The sequence below is a fragment of the Theropithecus gelada genome, chromosome 5 (assembly GCF_003255815.1).
Source record: "Theropithecus gelada isolate Dixy chromosome 5, Tgel_1.0, whole genome shotgun sequence".
NCBI lineage: Eukaryota > Metazoa > Chordata > Mammalia > Primates > Cercopithecidae > Theropithecus > Theropithecus gelada.
The window spans coordinates 28,116,288-28,125,583 of NC_037672.1; the positions used below are offsets into that span (position 1 = coordinate 28,116,288).

Consider the following 9,296-nt stretch of genomic DNA (forward strand, 5'->3'; position numbering starts at 1 on the left):
ATTAAATTCTCAGAATCCCTTCTCATTTTTCTTTCCTATTTCAAAAGACTCACTTCAACAGTCCTCCAAGCAAAGACTGAGTACACCCTTTAAATTACATGATTATACTATGCACAGTCTCATTTATTACCTGCTATGCAGTTAATAGGATTATTTTGCCCTGAACCATCTGTTAATATATTTGGAGGTGATTTTCTAATGCAAATAATTTAATTTTATATCTATACTATAGGGAAATTATTTTAGTTTGCAGCGACGTGAAATGCAAACTGTGGAAAACACTAGTGAGAAATTCTGAATAATTATTTTGTTTTAGATTTTAAAAACAAATATTTGCTCTATTCTTTATTAAAAAATACATAGCATGCAAATACCTGCAATTCAAAATTATTAATATGGTCTCTAAATATGAGCTTACATGTTTAAACAATATGCAACATTTTTATATAAAGGCTATGTTAAAATATTCTGAGATTTTTGTCATGTGCTGCCAGTCCACGATTCCAATAAAACAAAGATGTTGGGTATATTTCTTAGATTAGGGTCCTTTGACACTTGTAAAACAAAGAACATACTGTCTTTAATGATGAAATCTTTATTAGGATGTAAACTTGTGAATTTTATTGACTGCATAGTTCATAGCACATACATTGTCTTGACATCCACTTATTAATTATTATTTCATATTATACACTAATATGTACATCCATTGTCATAGGACTATAAGAACTTATTTTAACAAGTGATAAAGTAGTACAGATTACTATGACACTTTTAGTGACTAATGTAACTTCTAATATTATTCTGAGATCCATCTCTATTTACAATTCAAATGCCCTGTGTTAATTTGTCTAAACAAAATAGTACTTACAAAATAGAGAGTATGCAAACAATGGAAACCAGTCTTTTTTTTCATGAGTATTATCATTATTTATTGTCAGGAATGCAATAGATTTCAAGATGTTATGATCAATCTAGAGAATCGTAGTAAGAATCTGAAGTTGTGTCTGAGCATCAAAGTAAAGCTGTCAGTTGGTAATGTTTGTTTAAAAAGTAATAAATTTAAAGGAGATTAGTAATATATATGCTGTGTATTAATCATGCCCAATAAAGTCACTTTCTCACACCAAATTTTGCTCATTTTCAATTCCTCTTTGGCTTATTATTTCTTTATTAGGCAAGTTTCTTGCAGCTGCAAGAAATAGAAACAAAGAATAGTGTAGGGCAAAATATAACAACAAAAATGATTTAATTTGATTGGATTATATGACTGGCATTCTCAGTGTTACACGTATGTTCATGTTCAGAAATAGGTAGACATAGGGCTCTCAAATTTATCTAAGAGTAATGTCTTTTTTGACTCTGTGTTGCCTTCATTCTTTTTTTTTTTTTTTTTTTTTTTTTTTGAGATGGAGTCTTGCTCTGCCACCCAGACTGGAGTGCAGTGGTACAGTCTCACCTCACTGCAACCTCCGCCTCCTGGGTTCAAGCAATTCTCTGCTTCAGCCTCCCGAGTAGCTGGGATTACAGGCACCTGCCACCACACCTAGATACTTTTTGTATTTTCATTAGAGATGCGGTTTCACCATCTCGACCAGGCTGGTCTTGAACTCCTGACTTTGTGATCCACCTGCCTCGACCTCCCAAAGTGCTGGGATTACAGGTGTGAGCCACCGTGTCAGGCTGTGTTGCCTTCATTTCAGTGCATTATCTGCCTTGGTGCTGGCAAATGTGACTACCAAAATTTCCAAGTTTTGTATTATCAGTTTATAAAAGCCAGCAGAAAGGAGTGCCTTTACTCAAAACTATGGAAGAAATTATGCTGTACTCTCATCCCTGTAGCGAAAAAGGGTAATTAGATTCAAAAGCATAGCTTTGACTAATGGTAAGAAGGAAATGGACCGTCAAAGGAAATGTAGCCTGTATAATGGAATGAATGTTTAGGTCCTCCCCAAATTCATATGTTGAAATCCTAAGACCAATGTGATGGTGTTAGGAGGTGGGACCTTTGGAAGTTGATTAGGTCATGAAGGCAGAACCCTCATGATTGTGATGCGTGCCCTTACTTAAAAAAAAACAAAAACAAAAACAAAAAGAACCCTAGAGATGGACATCTGTGAACCAGAAAGTTGGATCTGCATAAATAGAGATAAATTCATGTTTATGGAGAAGACAATTGAATATTGTCAAGATGTCTTTCACTAAAATGATCTGTAAATTCAAAGTCATTTCTGTCAAAATCCCAGCTGTCATTTATAAAAATGTACAGCTATAAAGCTGTACACACTGATATTTAAAGGTATATGAAGTCGTAAGGATGCAGTATAGCAAAAATAATTTTGAAAAAGAAGTAGAAAATTGAAGTACTGAAACTATCTAATTTCAAAATTTGTTATAAAGTCATAGCAATTAAGAGTACCCTGGTAGAAGGATAGACATATAGATCAATGGAAATAAACTGAGAGTTTACAGATAAATTTTTACACCATGGTAAATAGATTTTATACAAAGATGTCAAGAAAATTTAATGGAATTAGAAAACTCTTTAGCAAATGACAGTCAGTCTGTCAGACAGCCACAGGCAAAACAACTTTGACCCTTACTTTAGATCATACACATATATGTAACGGCTAAAACTATACACAAGAGTAATGATTCATACAAAATTAAAATGTAAATTGAATTCCACAAAATTCAAAATATTTATAATTCAAACGACATCATTAAAAAATGAAATGACAGGCCATAGACTGAAGAGAAATAATTACAGATTCTGTATCTGAGAAAAGGTTTATTATCTGAATATGCAAAATTTTAAAACTCATAAAACATTTTTACAACTTCCATTTTTTTAAATGTGAAAAATGTGAAAAAAGTTTCAGTAGACATCTTAAGAAAGATTATGTAAAAATAACAAACAAGTACATGAAAACTGCCCTAGTAACATTAGGAAAATAAAAATTGAAACCACCATCTGATACTACTAGACACCTACTAGATTGATTATAATATAAAGACAGACAATGCAAAATATTTCTGAGTATTTAGATCAATGAAAATCACCATACATTTCTTGTAGGAATGTGAAATAACAGTGACACTTTGGGAAATATTTTGGCAGTTTCTTTAAAAATAAAATATAAGAAACAAAAATCTAAATACCACACGTTCTCACTTATAAGTGGGAACTAAATGATAAGAATTCGTGAATACAAAGATGGGAACAACGCATATGGGGCCTATCAGAGGTTGGAATGTGGGAGAAGGGAGAGAATCATGTAAAATAACTTATTGATACTTGGCTTACTACCTGGGTGATAAAATCATCTCACAACAAACCTCATGACACAAGTTTACCTATATGACAAACCTGCATAAGTACCCCTGAACTTAAATGTAAAACTGAAACAACGACGACAAAAATCTAAGACCAAGTAAAAAATCAAAGTACAATAACATCATGCAACTACAATTACTGATAAAATGCAAAAGGAGAAAATAGTGAGTATTGAAGGGTCCAAGGAGCAAATGAAACTCCTTCTGTGAGAATGTAAATTGTTGCAATCATTTAGAAAACTGTTTCCACTTTTAGGTGTGTACCAAATAGCAAAGAGTACATCTATACACATGGGAAAGACATGTAACAGAAAGTTTATGACAGCACAACTCATTTTACTCAAACATCAGAAAGAACCAGAATGTTTAACAATCATGTAATAAATTAATTTTTATGTTCATTGAATGGACCACTGTAAAACAACTAGAATGGAAAATCTACAAATAAGCTTGAGAATATGGATAAATCTTACGAACATAATGTTGAGCAAAACACTGAATGATATATAAAGAAATAATATACAACAAACAAAGGATAAATATATATATTTGTGTAAATATATATATATATATATAGTTTGTATATTTCATGCAATTAATGTCAAATTCCATTAATCTCATGTAACATGAACGTTTTGCTTGATTTGATTTGTTCTTGTTTCTATTTTTTCTCTTTCATTTATTTCTCTTCTTTTGCCTTTCTCTTTCTTCTTCTTTCTTTCTTTTTCTCTTTAATAAGTCCATCTATCCATTTCTTTAATTACTAGAAATATTAAATGAAAATCTCCCTATTTATTATACATATCCAATTTATTGTGTACAACAAACTTAGTTTCTTCAAATGGGCCATTTAAAAAAGTGATAGACTGTTTTAACAGAAGTTCCAGGTGAGCAGAAAAAATAAGCAGGGTAGGCAGAGTTCCACATACTACCAAGTTAACCCCTCTCAACATAGTTCCCACTAATGCTAGCATCTTGCATTGGTGTGCTATATAGTTTGGAAATTTGTCCCCACCCAAATCTCATGTTAAAATGTCATCCTCAGTGTTGGAGGGAGGACCTGGTTGGAGGTGTTTTTGTCATAGGGGAAGATCCCTCATGAATGGCTTGGGCCAACTTCTTGGTGATAAGTGAGTTCTTGCTCTGAGCTCCCACAAAATCTGGTTATTTGAAAATGTGTGAGAAATCTCCCCTTCAGTCTCTTTCACTTGTTCCTGCTTTCTACGTATGACATGCCTGTTCCTGCTTCACCTTCTGCCATGATTGAAAGCTCCTTTGCTGGGCATGGTGGCTCACACCTGTAATCCCAGCACTTCGAGAGGTTGAAGCTGGCAGATGGTTTGAGTCCAGAGTCCAGGAGCTCAAGAGCAGCCTGTGCAACATGATGAGACCCCCGTCTCTAAAAAAAAAAAAAAAAATACACAAATTACCTGAGCATGGTGGCATATGCCTATAGTCTCAGCTATATGGGAGTTTGAGTCAGGAGGATCACCTGATCCCAGGAGGCTGTGGCTGCATTAAGCCATGATTGTGCCACACCAGTCTAGCCTAGATGACAAAATGAGACCCTGTCTCATAATAATAATAATAATAATAATAATAATAATAATAAATGAAAAGAAAGAAAGTTCTCTGTTTCCTGAAACTTCACCAATGCCAGAATGCTCTCCAGAAAGCCAGCAGAACTCTGAGCCAATTAAACTATTTTCTTTATAAATTACCCAGTATCAGGTGTTTCCTTATAGCAATACAAGAATGGCCTAATACAGTGTGGTATACTTATTTTAGCTGATGAAACAATATTGATACATTATTACTAAATAAAGTGCATAGTTTACTTTGGAGCTTTTTGTGTATATTAGTATTCACTGGTTGGTTTGTACAACAATATGGGTTTTGATAAATACATAGTATCAAGTATGAACCATCACAGAGCCATTCAGAATAGTTGCCTGCCCTGACTCCTGAAAATCCCTGTACTCTACCTATTTATTCCTTCCTCCTTCCCTCTGAATTATTGGCAACCACTGATCTTTTTACTACCTCTATAATTTTGCCTTTTCCAGAATGTGATGCAGTTGGAATCACACAGAATGTATCCTTTTTCAGACTGACTTCTTTCACTTATCAATAACAATTAAAATATCCTCTCTCTTTGGTCATGGCTTGATAGCTCACTACTCTTCAGCACTGAATAATATGCCATTGCATGGATGTACCACTGTTTGTCCACCATCTTTTCATATATCGAAAGTCATCTTGGTTGCTTCAAATTTTTGGTGATTATGAATAAAGCTACTCTAAACAGTCATGTGCAGATTTTTGTGTGAACATATGTTTTCCACTCACTTGCATGAATACCTAGGAGTACTATTGCTGGATCATAGGACAAAATTATGTTTAGCTTTGTGGCATTTTTTGGTATAAAATTGACAATTTCTTTCACACTGCCTTACCAGTTTTCATACCTACCCCTCTGTCATCCTCTCCAGCTTTGGGGTCATCAATGTTTTCTATTTTAGCCATTTCTAGTAGGTGTGAGATGATATCTCATTGTGGCTGTAACTCCTAATGACATGATGCATAAAGAATGTGAACTAATCTATTTAGCTGCTGCATACTGTTCCATGCTACAAAAATACCATAATGTTCTGATTAAAGTATATTAGCTACTGTTTTATTCACTATTGTAAATAATATTGTAAGAAACATATTTAACATGTATGCCTCACACGTAAATAATTACTTAGGACAGATTTTTAGAACTAAAATTGGATGGCCAAAAGTATATAAATTTAAACATTGATAGTCAATATTAAATTGATTTTCAAAAACTCTGTGGCAATTTATTCTTCTTTACTTTTGTTTATTGTGTCCTAAATATTTTTCTTCTCTTTTACTAAAAAAAGGTACTGTCATTTTCCTAACTTTTGTTAGCATGTTAATACAATAGTAACGAGGGAAGGGATACATAGATAAAAACTTGCTGAGTAACTACCTATCTCAGATCCTTGAGAAAAGGCTTTCTTTCATTTGTCTGGAGACGCCATTCCAGCTTTTTAATTCGATTGCTCTTACCATGGGCATATAGTTCAGTGAGCTGAGCCACAATCTACCTAATCTCTTCTTGGTTAGGTTTTTCATGGCCATTTTTATTGAAAATACACATCAATCCTAGAATTAAAGACAAAACATTAACTGCCACATTAAATAATCTTAACAAACTATATTCTTTATACTCTGTCCAGTATTTCAACTTTTCATAAGTATATTCATTGATACTTTTAATACCACCATTGATGTTCAAATTTTAGAAAATACAAATTCTTTTGGTAAAGAAAAATCACAGATTTTGATTTTAATTTTGAAAGTCACCCTGTGGCTTTGCTTTAGTGGACTAACTTTTGGTCCCCAAGGTTAATTCTTCCTATTAAGTTATTTCTCTCTTATCTGTCTAACCTCTATATCTTTGGTCTTATGAGCATCCATAACTCCTGCCTATTTGTCTAAGTAATTGGATGATTACTCCCTTTTCCAAATCATTAATAAACTCTAATATTGACTGCATCCAGAAAAGATTAGTAGTGCCCTTGCCGGGTGCTACCTCTGTGAAAAGAGAGGCTGTAACTCCTGATCTCCAACCTCCCCTCCTTTCTGAACTTCCTTTTCCTCATTACTAACCTCTCCCTCTCAGCTATTTTTTTTTTTTTCACTATCAAAAAGAATTTCATGCCCTGAGAGGTTTGTGTGTCTATAGAACTTTTCTTTAGAAATCAGTTCAAACCACTTACCTGTCATCTTTTCGGTTAATTGTCATGGTTCACTGTAATGTCTCCAAGTAGCAAGTTCTATACTGATAGTCCCATTTTGCATTGAATCTGAAGAATAAAGAGACCAAGTACACTTTTAAGGACACATGACAAGAGATAAATCGAATTAGGAATAAACTTAGATTTTTGAATTGATTCTTCAACAGTTATTTACTGTGTCTCTTTTATAAGGGCTCAAATATAACAGAAAGCATCCCTCTTACCTTTTCCCTAATAAAATGTATGATGTTTCAGTAAGCACAGAAAGAGACATAAGATATTACTAGCACTGCTGTATTATTAAAATAATAGGAAAACGTATTTTATATGCTTCCGCTTTTATTTCCATGTTTAATCAGTAATTAAATACTGTATGTGTAGAAATCACTAGTTTCACTTTTCCCCTTATTTTGCCAAAACTTTGTTGGGAAACTCTGTCAAGCTTGAAATAAAAAATAAATCAGCAATGTTACTTGTTAGTTGTGGAATCACTACCAATACTTGGTAAATTTAAAAGCAATTTTTCCCCGAAAGTTTCATTCTTGAAGCAAAAATTATGTTTTACTTGCATAATTTAGAGTAAATAAAATATTTTCATATGTATTCTCTTAATCTGAGCACCTGTTTGAAATTCATATAATCATTCACATTTTATAAATGAGGAAATTGGGGTCAGATAGTTTAAAGAATTTTAAAGAGTTAAGGATGTCTTAATCCTTAAATAAAAGAACTAAAATCAAAATCCAGATGTTCTTGCTCCAAGTCAGTAACATTGGCATGTTCATCGGAATAATACTTACTAAGGGTTTACCATATGCCAGGAACTGTGTTAACTGTTTTATGTGTATTGTCTCATTTAATAATTAAAAGCACTAAATAAAATAACTATTAGTAATATTCTAGGCTTACAACTGAAAAATTGTAGGTATTAATTCCATGGCTAGTTGAGAGTTAAGATGGGTATACAATCCACATGTCTGCACCCCATACAATTCCATATTAATTCCTTAGCTAGTTGAGATAATTCTGTACTAATTTCATAGCCACTTGAGAGTTAAGATGGTTATACAATTCACATGTCTGCTCCATAGCTAGTTAATTCCATACTAATTTCAAAGCTAGCTGAGAGTTAAAATGGGTATACAATTCACATGTCACCCCATAGCATGACATTCACTTTCTGTCACTTCCTGACACTAATTAAATCAAAAAGAATCAATAATTTAATGTCTATTTTATTAAATTAAGGCCAAAATAGAGCAGCTGCTTTTCACTTTTCATAAACCCTCCTGTATATTCTATACATTATAAGTCAGGGGAGTGACCTTATTGCCTGATTTACCACGGTGTGGTCTGCAGAGCAGTAGCAATAAGTTCACTTAAGAGATTATGGGAAAGGTAACACCTCAGGCCTGGCCTGCCAGGCCTATTGCATCACAGTTGTCATTTGAATAATACTCCCAAGGTGATTTTATGTGGATGTTAAAGTTTAGAAAGTATTGCCTTAGTGTACCAACAATGACCAAAAACAATTTTGAAAATTACAGATATAGTGAAGAATTTTTTTAATTTACATTTTTTTGATTAGGTTTGTGGCTATTTCGAAATATAAAATATCTTTGCTCATCGTATCTTTGAACTTCGTAGTGTTCCATGGTTTTATATATATGAAAGAAATTTGAGAAAAGTAATTTTACATTAGGCTGTATTGATCCTACTTTTTCTTTTGTCTTCTAGATTTCACTATAAAGTCCCATTCAGATTTAATATATTGTTAACAAAAATACTTTGTATATATCAGCAAATTGTGCTACCTTGTTGAGAAACAGCAAGGGAGATATTAGCTTAGTAAACTTGAAGCACTAATTAGAAACTTGTTTCCTAGGGAACATCTAAAATCATATGCTAGAAAATCATGAGAGATAATACATATAAACCAAAGTCTTTTCTTTTCTTTTTTTTTTTGAGACGGAGTCTGGCTCTGTCGCCCGGGCTGGAGTGCAGGGGCCGGATCTCAGCTCACTGCAAGCCCCACCTCCCGGGTTCACGCCATTCTCCTGCCTCAGCCTCCGGAGTAGCTGGGACTGCAGGCGCCCGCCACCTCGCCCGGCTAGTTTTTTGTATTTTTTAGTAGAGACGGGGTTTCACCGT

At 33.6% G+C, this 9,296-nt stretch overlaps 1 long non-coding RNA gene across 1 annotated transcript in view; it reads left to right on the forward strand.

Moving 5' to 3' along the window:
* Window positions 1-2,120: 2,120 nt before the first annotated feature.
* Window positions 2,121-9,296, forward strand: part of LOC112624273 — an 8,295-nt gene continuing 1,119 nt past the window's right edge. The window contains exons 1-2 of the long non-coding RNA XR_003119384.1: window positions 2,121-2,299; window positions 3,080-3,278. This is a non-coding gene — a long non-coding RNA (uncharacterized LOC112624273). The remainder of the gene's footprint in view (window positions 2,300-3,079; window positions 3,279-9,296) is intronic.